This window comes from Babylonia areolata, chromosome 8, assembly GCF_041734735.1.
Source record: "Babylonia areolata isolate BAREFJ2019XMU chromosome 8, ASM4173473v1, whole genome shotgun sequence".
In the NCBI taxonomy this organism is placed as follows: domain Eukaryota; kingdom Metazoa; phylum Mollusca; class Gastropoda; order Neogastropoda; family Buccinidae; genus Babylonia; species Babylonia areolata.
The window spans coordinates 34,929,919-34,944,265 of NC_134883.1; the positions used below are offsets into that span (position 1 = coordinate 34,929,919).

The 14,347-nt window shown below is 42.6% G+C and overlaps 1 long non-coding RNA gene across 2 annotated transcripts in view; it reads left to right on the plus strand.

Annotated features, from left to right (window-relative positions):
• The window catches only part of LOC143284757 (uncharacterized), a 267,105-nt gene that overhangs the window by 131,860 nt on the left and 120,898 nt on the right, over positions 1–14,347 (plus strand). The window contains exon 2 of one of the 2 annotated variants that reach the window (XR_013055611.1): positions 1,554–1,679. The exons of the other annotated variant lie outside the window; for it this stretch is intronic. This is a non-coding gene — a long non-coding RNA (uncharacterized LOC143284757). The remainder of the gene's footprint in view (positions 1–1,553; positions 1,680–14,347) is intronic. 2 annotated transcript variants of the gene reach the window in all.

Below are 14,347 nucleotides of genomic sequence, written 5' to 3' on the forward strand. Positions count from 1 at the left end.
GCTCACCTCTCCTCCACTCTCCTCCACCCAGCTTTCCTACAGTGGAGCAAGCAAGGCTGATTAAAATTACATGAGCTAGAAAATTGGTAAGGGGAAGTTAACCACGGTTCGCTAAAACTCTGGAATTACTAAAAGCATATATCTTTTTTTTTTCTGATCTACTAAACCCGTGAATAATTCCATTAGAATTTACTGACAGTATTAATCAATCATACAACATACTTTGAACTGGTAAGTGTTACAGCTTAAGCTTTTTCAAACAGCATATTGTCGATAGTAATGTGACTGGAATGAAATAATTTCCTCAGTATGACCCTATTTTATTACACTATATATCGTGTTGTATCGATATTACGTGGATAGCACTGGGCAAACAAAAGCTACAGGATATTCATGCATGTCATAACATGTGCACAGATTCTTATCTTTGTCTTCTTTTAGTTCACGCTTCAGTTCATCAACTAAACATGCTACTTTTTGGAGCAACAGAAAAGTTCAGTATTTCTGTATCAATGGTATAGTTTTGTTTTTTCCTAACACCGAATGAATTTGTGGACTGAAGATGCGAGATGGTTGGAATACCCTCACCCCCCATCCAGTACCTGTCTTGTCAGCTTAACTGACAATTAATTCATTGCAGCAAAATTCATAATGTCAGTTACACAGCCCAGCAGAAACCGCCACCATTTATTCAGGAAAAGCGGTAAGAAACAATGGAAATAATGCAAACTTCAGAAGATTCGTTGGAACGTCTGCGTTGATTTAACGTCGAGAATTAATGTTGTTTCAATATCACTTTGAATATCCGTTTCGCATCAGTTTCATTTTCTGGTTTTAGTGTGTGTTGTGGGTTATTGCTGGGCTGGAGAGGGGCGGGTAACCCTGTCCGAAAAACACACTTTGTGGCCTGCATGGAGGGTGGGGAAGGTGGTGTGTGTGTGTGTGTGTGTGTGTGTGTGTGTGGAGGGAGGGAAGGGTAGTGGGGAATATCGCAAAAAAAAGAAGAGAAAGGGATGTGGACAAATAACACCTGATAGATTTCTCACAGAGAGCACGGACAGTTAACATCACTGGAAGCTATTTGTGGATGGGGTGAATAATATGAGCTTGACAAGAAAAAGGTGGAGGGGGGTTGGTATTTACATTGAACTGATTATGCTTGACAGCAGTTTGAAATGGCGGAGAACGATTGCGTCTGAAATGTCTCAGGAAAGAAAATCCTATTTTGATGAGGGTTATGGTTTTGCATTCCATCATCACACTATGTTGCAGCACAGGAAGGGAACATTTATAACAAGGTGTCTGTCACGTGCAACCAAAAATGATAATGTTTGTGTTTAAGACTTTCAAGCAAGAGTTAAAATGGAATTGTATCCTACAGCAATTTAGCGTTTGTGATTCTTTTACGAATAAACATGTGAATATTACAATTCTATTAACCGTAAGAGATTTATGTCGCGTGGTATAATTTGACGTGCCGTTTTCTTTTTAATTAAACTGAATCATGATTGTGGCACATTATGAAAGACTCATCAACGCGGTCTGACTCGCAGACTTGGAGAAAGCAGACGAATGGAGTTACTCAACGTGGAGGTTGGACAGCAGACTTGGACATGGAGGAAGGACAAGATCGCCCCGTCATGCTCTGCACAGAGACTCACGCAATGACCAACAAGCAGGTATGAGGCAAGCACAACTGTATTTTGAATGAGAACCAATCAGGACGAAAGTAAGAAGTCATTATTCAGAATATGACACGCAGTTACAATATCTAAACAAATGGAAGAGCTCATAAGACAGAGTCGCTACTGAGCCAACAAACTGTTTAGCCGTTGAATAAACATTTGTTAAGAGTCGTCATTTGTTTGAAGCTTGAATCAACATCCTGGCGATGTTTTAAAATCCCAACAACCCTATGATAATGCTGAAGCCATAAAAATAAGACTCTTACAGCTAGCTACAGGTTGAGGAAACACCCTTGTCTTATCTTTCCCCACACGGACTGCCGAGGACAAGTCTGGAAGCGTTATCGCGGGCGACGGTTTTCAGCAGCAAGAGAGTTAAGTCCTTGTATGTCATGTCTGGTGTAAATCGACAATTATTATCTGCTAATTCATGAAGGGAGTGACGACAAAAACTCCTGTTCATCTAAAAGCTGTTGTCTATAAACTGTCATTATCAAGCTGTATTCTACAACTCGTTAACTTCCATGTTCATCTGTGGTCTGTATGTCCTAAACTGTCATAATCAGCTGTAATCTGTAACGTACAAACTGTCCTGTTCAGCTGTCGTCTACAAGTCAAACTGTCCTGTTCAGCTGTATTCTCTAACTCATAAACTGTCACTATCAGCTGTGGTCTATAACTCATAAACTGTTAGGTTCACCTGTAACCTCCTTCAGATCACCTTGGGTGTCCGTTCACTGCATGGGATCCATAGTTCATGGGGTCTGCACTGCTAACCCAAGTCAGTCTGTTAGATAAAATGATATCACTCGCTTCCTAAAAGCACGTTTTCACTTCATGGTGTCTTACAGCCAGACTAGACGTGAATAATTGTCCTGTCTATTTTGTTTGCTCTATCATGTCAAATCTTCTCGGTACTGCAAAAATGACTCTTCTCCCTTCTGCCTACACTTAATATGAACTCCCCAATGTCTTCTCCTCTTTCTTTTTCGACAAAGTCCAAAATATTCGTACCATCTTAGACTAAATGCCTTTCCAACCTGCTCATCCTGATCCTCAATTCAACGGCACCCCTCTCTATTCATTTAATCCATTGACTGAAACAGAAGTCCATGAAATCCTAAAAGAAATGACAATAAAACCATGTGAGCTCGATCCTATACAAGCCTCTGTCTTTTCCCAGTGTGTCTCACAGCTTCTCCCCACAATCACCAATATTGTCAACTCATCCCTTCTCACTGGAACGTTTCCATCCACTTTCAAAACTGCAATCGTCCGGCCTCTTCCGAAGAAATCCAACCTTGACGCAAACATTTTGAAAAACTATCGATCAGTCTCTAATCTTCCATTCATGTCCAACCTCCTTGAAAAAGCTGTCCTGAAGCAGGTCAACAACCACCTTTGTTTCAACAATCTCATCCACCCATTTCAGTCTGCCTATCGTGCTGACCACAGTACCGAAACCAATCTCCTCCACATCCTGAATAACCTACTGCTAGCGTCCGACTCAGGACAGATCTCCCTTCTCACTCTTCTCGGCTTGTCAGCCGCCTTTGACACGATAGACCATTCAATCCTTCTTTTTCCCCCGTCTTCATTTTTACATTTGGTATCAACGGCACTGTTCTAAACTGGTTCAAATCTTATCTCTCTGATCGATTCCAGTCTGTCATTGTTGATAATTTCCTGTCTTAACCCGTTAAAATCGAACATGGAGTCCCACAGGGATCTGTTTTAGGCCCGGTGCTCTTCACACTGTACACTGCTCCTCTCGCTGAAATTATCAGCCGCCATAATGTCAGTCATCATTCTTATGCTGATGACACTCAACTCCAGAAGAGTGATACCCCCGAAAACTGTCGTCGCTCTTGCAAGAAACATCCAACTGCTTCCTGGACATTCAAAACTGGATAACTCTAAATAAGTTACAATTGAACGCGGACAAAACTGAAGCAATGGTCATAGGAACTAAACAAAAACTCTTTTCCATCACAACTGACAAAATCAAACTTCTCAGTACATCCATCCCTCTTTCCAGTTCAGTCAGGAACATAGGCGTTGTCCTTGACAACAAACTGTCCATGCAAAAATTTATCAGTCAGGTATGTCAATCCTGCTACTGTCAATTGCGGCGCATCAGTTCCATCCGGTAATATCTGTCCATTGACACAACATCTAGACTTGTCGTTTATCTCATTCTCTCTCGCCTTGACTACTGTAACTCTCTATTGTCTGGTTTGCCTGCTTCATCCATTCAGTCCCTTCAGCGCATACAAAACTCTGCTGCCCGATTCGTCTTCAGAAAGAAAAGATCTGAGCACATCACTCCTCTTTTGCAACATCTCCACTGGCTCCCTGTCTCACACAGAATAAAGTACAAGGTCAGCACTCTGTGTTATAAATGTATTCACAAATCTGCCCCTTCCTATCTCTGTGGTTGCCTTCACCTCTACACTCCATCTCGCTCACTACGATCAGCTTCGGATCCACTCAGTTTACGCATACCCAGATTCAAACACTCGACTGTTGGCCGCCGATCTTTCTCTGTCTCTGGACCTTGCAATTGGAATGAACTTCCTCTTTCGCTTCGTCAAGTCTCCACACTCAGCTCTTTCAAGTCTGGCCTTAAAACCCACCTCCTCCCGAAATAGCCTCCCTTCCCTGCCTCTTCCTTGTCTTCAGTTTCTACAGTTTTAGAATTGTGCATGCGTGTGAATGACTGGTGCGAAAGCGCTTTGATTTGTATCTGCACAAGATTCAGCGCAATATAAATACTATTATTATTATCATTATTATAGCATCATATGCTATCTTTTAGTCTGGCTGGACTTCGTTGGGTTTAAAATCACTCCGCTGTAGCCGTCGAAAGCAACCCAGTTGCGTCATTATCATTCTGCAATAACTCAAAAATGCAGAAGAGCAAAGATGAGTCCAGTTGTATTGATTGCTAAACAGCACGATTATTTTTCCAGCAAAATGGTGCACATTATTTGACATCCTACCGGTTCGTACATAAAAGGTTATGTTTGTCTGAATATGTGCGATAAAAGCTTTGAACTTCAGTGCAGCTTTTATCGTCGATTTTATTACAACATACTGACGTCTTTTTATTTTTTTTTTTTTTTCCTTTTTTTATTCAAACGTACGAGATCCATCCCAGACGAAATATTGACTACATCAGCAGCTAGGCAGATAAGGTTTTCGCCGCTCTTTGTTCAGTAAAGAAACCCCCCCACTGTGCTCGTTTAATTTATACGTCTTACTTTATCATTGGAACTGAACTGTTATCCTCCGGTGCTTCTGTACAATTAGAACAGTTCCTTTTGAGTCGTTTCCTTCATCACAGGTTGAAACACACATTTTGTCCTGTTCATGATTTATAGCACAAGATGAAATGTGATGCACCCAGAAAAAAATGATTTATGACGCATATCATACGATATTGCTGGGGATTCTGGCAAAAATCAGAAAGAAGCTGAATAAGTCTGGCCAGCAAACAAAAAACAACAACAGGATGCAGGAATCTCTCAGAACGACCCATTCCCTGTCCATTTACATGTGGCCAACAAAACATGATATTGTCAGCTGGGATATTCCGCCACGTCCATGAAAAGCTCATCATCACTACGCCCTCATGGTCTGTATGCAAATAGGGTGGTGACCTCACAGCCATGCACGTGGCATCGTTCACATGTGATTGGACACAGACCTGTGGATGTCGCCATCAAGGTGAAGGTCAGCAGTGTGTCTGTTTCTGACGAGGGCTCACGTGGGCAGCCTCAAGACGTGGCTATCAATATTGTGTCCAGGCTGGGTGGAATAAATGAGATGTGATAAAGAGCCCCATGTGGAGAAAGCACGATTTACGAACCTTCTCTTTCATATATAATCAGCATTGTTGACTGAGCTGCTGCTGTTGTTTTTTCGCCTTGGATGTTTTGGAAAACCCTAGTGTACATATGTGCTGGGAGGGTGGTGGTGGTTGTTGTTCATGTGTGTGTGTGTGTGTGAGAGAGAGAGAGTGTGTGTGTGTGGGGTGGGGGGGGGGGGATCTGTAGAGTGCCTGAGTGAGTGAGAGAGAATGAATGAATGTTTAATGCATTTCGGGCATTGGTAAAGAGAGAGAGAGGGAGAGAGAGGGAGGGGGGGAACTTAATGAATTTTTCCTTCGCAAGAGAAGTGGAGTAAGCACAAGTGTTTGCTTGTTTTTACACTCATCCCGCAAGGGCGAATAAAAAAAAGAAGAAAAGGAAAAACACAAAAAACCCACCTTCACACTTAAAAAAGAGAAAAAATAAATAAATCAAAGCATGCATATAATCCTTTTATCCACAAAACTACATTTACAATTGAAAATGCGACATGAGAAGAAAACAGCAGAGAGAAAGAGATAGAGAACAGCGGAAGGGATAGAAGAACATTATTTCAATGATGTTGAACCTTGATCAGTACATTTAATGATAAAGATCTGTCAGGTATTTTCTAAGTTAGGTTTTTTGTTGGGTTTTTTTGTTTGTTTTTTTCTGTTGTTGTTTTTTTTGTTTTGAAAATTTGAATCGTTTTTTTTAGATTTGCTGGAATATCATTGATTCCACAAGCAGCAACCGGAATAGTCCAGGCTTAATTCAAATAAAGTAATCATGTAAACTGTAAATTTATCTTATTTGAATGCCGATGATTATGAAACTAAAGCAAAATGAAGAAATTTGCAAAATACGATGGACACACACACACACACACACACACACACACACACACACACACACACACACACACACAGAGAGAGAGAGAGACAGAGACAGTGAGGAGAGAGAGAGAGGTGGTTAATTTCATTGCAAGAAAATCAAGTACATGTCTGTGTTTTGAGGGGGAAAGTGTGGAGGGGGGGGGGGGTCAGTTAAATCTCACACTTTTTCATGGTTGGGTTTTCTTAAAACCCATCAGCTGTTGAATAACAAAACGCACACGCTCCCCAGTCCATAATTATCCACCAGGCCCATCAGAGTCCATAAAACTCTCGATTTTGACAAGCAGGAACTTCCGTTGATCGCTTCTGATTACGTCAGCTTAAACCAGAAGCGATTACGTCAGCTTAAACCTGCATGTTTATGACAGGAACAATTTCCGTGTCTGTCTGTGTTGCGCCCACACCATTTCCGGGGAAGAGTATGGTGGGGGCGTGGTGGGGGAGGTGGGGGGTGTACGAGGGCGGTATGGCTGGCGTTTATTGTCGTGAGTGCAGAGTTCAGCATGATGATAAAGCTTGGTGAGAACAGCGCTGGGAAAATAGCTGGGCTGAGACAGCGTGAAAGTAAATCATGTCAAATGGGCGAGTACCGTTACACAATGCGTGTGCAGTGGTATATAAACGTCGTATCTAATTCTCTCTCTCTCTCTCTCTCTCTCTCTCTGTCACAAGAAACACTATTTCAGCCACAAGTGCGCGCGCGCGCGCGCGCACACACACACACACACACACACACACACACACACACACACACACAAAGAGACACACAGAGAGAGAATCCCTGTTTTCCCCACCACTTCTGTCCACTTGGTCATGGAGTGGATAAAGTCAGCTTTGAATAGGAAAACGTGAACCCCAGAAACTGATTTTTTGGCGTCTGTAACAGAATCCGGAGAGAGAGAGAGAGAGAGAGAGAGGAATGGAGAGGCGTTTGGGGAGATTGCGTCAGACAGTGCTGTGGCGTCACTGTGACTGTGGACCAGATGCAGGATTTTGCTGTCCATGGGAAAGTATGCACGTGCGCGGCACACACACATAACATGCTCGCGCGCGTGCATGAATGCTACCTTGCAAGTCATGATGCAGCCACATTACAGTAAAACAGATGCATTCATCAGCTTCTAGCCACGTCATCTGAACAACAGTGTAACTCTCCACCTTTTCTTTCTCACTCTTCAGCAAAATCACTCTCTTGAGTTGTTAGGTCAATCACAACATGGAACACTCACAAGTTCTTTTCGTAACTTAACCCCTAGACACAAGTGATACATGCAAAATATCTCATGGCGCTTATCATATCATATTACAGGGGATTCAGACGAAAACGAGAAGGAATCCGAATTAACGACGCCAACAAAGAAATACAGGAGATTGTATAAATGACGTAAGGCACCATCACCTTGTGCGCATGCCATCTGGCCAACACAATGATGCTATCAATTGGGGTAATCCGTTGTGTCCATAAAAAGCCTATCATCACTACGGCCTTGTGGTCTATATGCAAACAGGGTGACCTCACAGCCATGCACGTGACATCTTTCACATGCGATTGGGCTCATTGCTGCTGTCAAGGCGAAGGTCAACAAGGTGTCTGTTCTTCTCCCAGTTCTCTGGGCGGCTTTTCCACTCAGATATCAGTACTGTTTTCGGATTGCTGTAGGATCTGGTGGAGAATCAGTGGTGGAAAAAAAGTGAGCAGCGTTACCACCATTTTCGTTTAGTATAGCTGCCAGCTTTGCATGATCAGGGAAGTTATGGAAATGTAGAGTTTCGATCAAACCAGACTATGTTCCCTTCTTCAGATTTCTCTTCTTGCCCGGAGACAGGACATAATGCTTTGTGGAATGGAGCGATCTCTTTTTATCTGTCTGTGAATCTTGTCACAATTTTCGCTGATGATACAAATACTTTTTTTTTATTGAATGGATACGAAACGAGTGTATTTGTCATTTGGACAGCTATTCTCTTTGCGTGTTAATGTTTTCAGATTTTGATAGATACGAAGGAGGTACCACTAACAGGGACATGATGTTCATAGAGGATTACATCCATCTGTCCATAGCTACCGACATTTTGCTGATTGTAGATAACCCAAATAGATAAGTCCATACTTCTAGATAAATCCTTACTTACCAAATATTTTAACTTGAGTCTGGGTTTGGTTTAGCAATGTCAAATCGACCTTTTTAACTTATCTGTTTCTCGTACTGTTTAACCTCGAAAGTGAAATACAGACACAACATGCGACGCAAAAATGAGAATTTCCGGTATGACCTTGTAAAGGTGAAGGTCGTGAAGGGTAATCTGTCTGCCCCTGTTGTCATCTATTTCTAAACGCTGTCCAAAGTGGTTGAGAAATACTGGATACTGGTGAGGGAATACCAAAGTGGTTGAGAAATACTGGATATTGGTGAGGGAATATCAAAGTGGTTGAGAAATACTGGATACTGGTGAGGGAATATCAAAGTGGTTGAGAAATACTGGATATTGGTGAGGGAATATCAAAGTGGTTGAGAAATACTGGATACTGGTGAGGGAATATCAATTACTGTTCTCGGTGAGGGATACCAAAGTGGTTAGAAAGCTGGACGCAAATGTGACGGGTATATAAAGTGAGGTGTGAGAACTTGGGATATCTGTTAAATGTCAAAGTGGTTGAGAAATACTGGATACTGGTGGGGAATATCAAAGTGGTTGAGAAATGCTGGATATGGTGAGGGAATATCAATGTGGTTGAGAAATACTGGATACTGGTGAGGGAATATCAAAGTGGTTGAGAAATGCTGGATATGGTGAGGGAATATCAAAGTGGTTGAGAAATACTGGATACTGGTGGGGAATATCAAAGTGGTTGAGAAATACTGGATATGGTGGGGGAATATCAAAGTGGTTGAGAAATACTGGATATTGGTGAGGGTATACCAAAGTGGTTGAGAAATACTGGATACTGGTGAGGGAATATCAAAGTGGTTGAGAAATACTGGATATTGGTGAGGGAATATTGTCAAAGAGGTGTTTAAAATGGCTCGGTTTTGACACTGGTCTCATTCAAGGAGTGAGCACAAGAAAATGTTTCCAGCATTTATGTTTTACGATTATATCTTTGGAAAGCTCTCTCTCTCTCTTCTCTCTCTCTCTCTCTCTCTCTCTCTCTCTCTCTCTCTCTCTCTCTCTCTCTCTCTCTCTCTCTCTCTGTCATGACAAATAATCAAATGGAAAGAGTACATACTTTTGCAATGAAGCGCTTTCTTGGTGTCCCATTACATTCATCAAACACTATAACACATGGCGAAACTGGCAGGTACCCACTGCATATCAAATCAATTGTGAAATGCATAAATTATTGGCTCAAACTTACAAGACTGCCAACGTCACGGTTATGTAGGCAAGCATTCGAGATTCTGCTGCTGCAAGAGGAGAAGGGCGAACAGAACTGGGTATTCCACATCAAGAAAACACTAACGGAACATGGATTCGGTCTTGTTTGGATGAGCCAAGGAGCAGGGTACGAGAGCGGCTTTGTATCGGAATTTAAAGATAGACTTATAGCATGTTACAAACAAAACTGGCACGGAGAAATAGAGAGCAATGATAGGTATAAATGGTTTTATTCATTTAAATCAATATTTCAAACAGAGAAATATGTTAAGATCGTAACAAATAAGTGGCATAAAATCTGCTTTGCGAGTCTCAGATTGAGAGCACTTGGACTGAATGCCAACAGAAGACGGTTCGGCTCAGACGCAGCAACATCCTCTCGCCCAATGTGTGGCGAAAGCCCAGAAAATGAAAATCATTTCATATTTAACTGCACAAGATACGCAGAACTGCGAAAAAAAAAACCCGCACCCTTTTCAATACAGCTTTAGCGCAGAGAAAAGATTTGTTCGGCATACTGATGACAGAAAATGAAGATATGATACTCTCACTTGCAAAATATGTATCCGAGGCAGTAAATATACGTAAAACGTCTACTATCGATCCTCATTAATCTATTAAAAACTTAGTATGGGTTCTATGAGGGGGAAAAGGCAGAGACAAAAAGGAAGGCTTACATTTGGATGGTCAATTTCGACAATGTCATTTTATGGTGTGTTCGTATTGATATGATGTGTTTCGATGTTACAGGCTTGAATAATTATCATATGATTTATATGTACTTTGTTGTGTGTTCGTATGATATGATGTGTGTCGATGTCACATGCTTAATTAATTATTTTATGGATTATGTGTACTTTGTTTCCTGTGTACTGTCCAAACCTTAGAGACGAACGACTGGGGGAAAAATACACAGTACCCCCCATGGACTTTGCAAATGACAAAGCACCAAAGTGTCGCGTATCCCTTAGTAGTTTATTTTGCTTCAGTTCTGTTTTTCCTTTCTATTCCATTCTATCTGTTTGGCACCATATTTGCTCTGATTTGTACCCACTGTGTCACTAGAACTTTACAGCCAATGACATTAGACAAAACAGTGTTCAGTGTTCTCTCTCCTCCACCCCCACCCCTACTCTCTCTCTCTCTCTCTCTCTCTGCCCACCACCCTCTCTAAATGTGTTTTATGTGCGTCCACATTATGTGTATGTTGTGTATGTGTGTACGTGTGTGTGTGTGTGTGTGTGTGTGTGTGTGTGCGTGTGTATGTGTGTGTCAGTGTATGTGTACGTGTATGTGCGCGCTTTCGTGTGAGTGACTGCTTTTATCCGTGCGTTTCAACTTTGTATAAAGAAGCGGAGCCTTTCTGAAAGAACATCCCGGTCTTTCCTTTACACAGCACGGATGGCAGGTTGTAAATTATTGGATGGGTTCTCTCTCCTGGAAATGAATGCCGCTGCATAAAAACAAACAACAGACAAAACCGGTTGCAGCAAACAGACATCAGTGCAATCACGTGAGGTCAGGGGGGTGTGAGGGACAGAGACAGATGAGAAGGGGATGATTTCACAGAAACATTCATCGCTAAAACGGAGCACGCCAACAGTTGAATATTAAAACATATTTTACAATATTATTCGACAAAACAACACCGATCGATAAGTCTTGTGGCGTTTTCAGTTTCAGAACACGTTAGATTTTGTATGGCGTAATTTTGCGCCAAACAAAACTCTTAGGATTTGTTTTGATCCACTTAATGTCAAATCGGATCTTATGTGAATAAGATTCATCGTTGATCTTATTCCCGTTCATGAACAAACTCTGTCATTCTCATCGGACGAAAGGCGGTTCCTTGTTGCCCTTATTTCGAACTGAAACTGCGACAAGGGAATAAGAAGAAGATGAGGAATTAGAGCAGAAATGATAATCCATATCTCTCATATTCATTTATCACTGTGTGTGTTTGTGTGTGTGTGTGTGTGTGTGTGTGTGTGTGTGTGTGTGTGTGTGTGTGTGTGTGTATCTTAATCATACACACACACACTCATACTTACTCATTCACTCACATACAAATAACCACACACACATTCACACACGATCACACACACACGCATGCACGCTTGCAAACAAACACACAGAAACACAGACACACACAGACACACACACACAGACACACAGACACACACAGACACACACACACACACACACACACACACACACACACACACACACACACACACACACACACATGTACTACATGTAATTATCTTGAGAGAAAAATGGGAGAGAGAGAGAGTTCAACGAAATCATTCACACCCACAGAGAGAGGAGGGGTGAAGGAAAATAAAGCGAGAGAGAGAGAGGGGGGGAGGGGGGAGGTTGTTGTGGAGATTGGGTCAGACTGTGTCGTGGCGTCACTGTGACCATGAATCAGATGCGGAATTTCTGTTTGTGGGAAAGAATGCACGTGCGCACACACACAAACGCGCTCACACACGTATACAGCCACACACACTCACCCAGGCATATGCTCTGGCACCTAGATACACACACACACACACACACACACACACACACACACACACACACACACACACACACACACACACACACACACACACACACACACACACACTCAAACTGTGATCCACCAAGCATAAATGCTGATCACACAAGGCAGTAAAAACAATCCCTTTGTTTGCATCCAGCCCATTTCTTTGAACGGAACTGTGTGATTCCTTGGCGTGTAATATGCACAACAAACAAACAAATGAAAAAAACACAAAAAACCAGAATTGCTCTCTTGAGTCATTTGTTCAATCACAACATGAAACACATCAGCCCTATTCATAATGTACATCCCCAGACACATGTGGAGCATGCAAAAAAAAGTCTATGGCGCATGTCATAAAAGACGGTTGGGGATCTGGATGGAAATGCAGAGGAAAACTGAATTAACCACGCCAGCACAGAAACACGAGAGAATGCTTGAATAACGAAGGGCGCCATCACCCTCTGTACGCATGCCATATGGCCAACTGGAATGATGTTATCAACTCGAGGTAATCCGTAACGTCCATGAAAAGCTCATCATCACTGCGGCCTTGTGGTCTATATGCAAATAGGGTGACCTCACAGCCATGCACGTGGCATCTTTCACATGTGATTGGACAAGGGACCTGTTGCCACTGTCAAGGCGAAGGTCAACTCGGTGTCTGTTCTAAATCCGAGTTCCGTCGTCGGCCTCTCTCTCCATTCAGATATCAATATTGTCTCCGGATTGCTACGGGATGTGAAGGGGGAGAACCTGAGGTGGAAAAAGCAAACAGCATAACTGCCCTTCTCAATCCTTACAATCGCCAGCTGAAATTACAGCTTGACACGAACGTGGATTTTATGGAAATGGTAGAGAATCGATCTTCCCAGACACACGAGCGAGGAGAAGGAAAAGAGGAAGAGGAAGATCTTTCCAGACTGTGCTCCTTTTTATGGGTGTCTTTGATCACACGAAAGCAGATTTATTGTAGCTTTGAGGAATGGAGAGGGAGAGATTATTTCTATGTTTCTTGTTGCAGTCTTTGTTGATAATACTGATGACAGAATTGAAGATGTATGGGTTATGTCTGTCTGGACGTTTGCGGCCGTTGAAGTTCTTTTTTCTTTTCGTTCTGTTCTTTAATGTTCTGATGAAATGCAATACAGGAAAAGTCGCGTGCCTACCCATGTGTGTGGTTTTGTATGTTACATCAATTTTTTCTCTTCAAACACGGAACCGATTTTAACATATCTAAATCAAATGGGAGTGAGCTTTTGAAAATCCTTCTAGAAATAATCAAACGGCTCAGCCTGGACTCTGGTTCAGCACCCCGATGTCACAGCGATCGTTCCATTTCTCAGAATGTTTTAACTCCATGTGCACTTGACACGAAGATGCGACAGGCAACACAAAATGTTCTGCAAGCACAAGACCTTCTGACGTGACCTCATGAAGGTGAAGGTCGCAAAAGGGTCACCTTTCTGCCAGTGTGGGATTGTTATTCCTGAATGATGATCAGAGTATTGGGGGAGGGAAGATTGTCAAAATGTGTTGAAAGTGATTTATCGTTTTGACCTCGAGTCTTCATTCAAGAACTAAGTGCAAAGAAATGTTTGAAGCGCATGTGTTTATTTCTCCAAAGCATATTGACCCATTGACCCCGGCCCCCAACACCCCCCCCCCCCCCCCCCCCCCCCCGCCCCCCCTGCCCCCCTTCCCCCCAGTTCCCTTCCAATGTATGTTTCTGGGCGCGTCATTCTGGTGTTTGCGTGTGTGTGGTGAGGTGAGGTGAGGTGTGGTGTGGTGTGATCTGTATGTGTGTATGTGCGTGCGTGCGTGCGTGCGTGCGTGCGTGTGTGCGTGTGTAGTGCGTGTGTGAGTGTTTATGTGCATGTGTGTGTGGGTGAATGTATGTGTGTGTGTGGCCGTTTGTGTCTGTGTGTGCGAACGTGTGCGTGTGTGTGTGCGTGTGTGCATGTGATGTGTGTATGTGTGTGTCTGTGT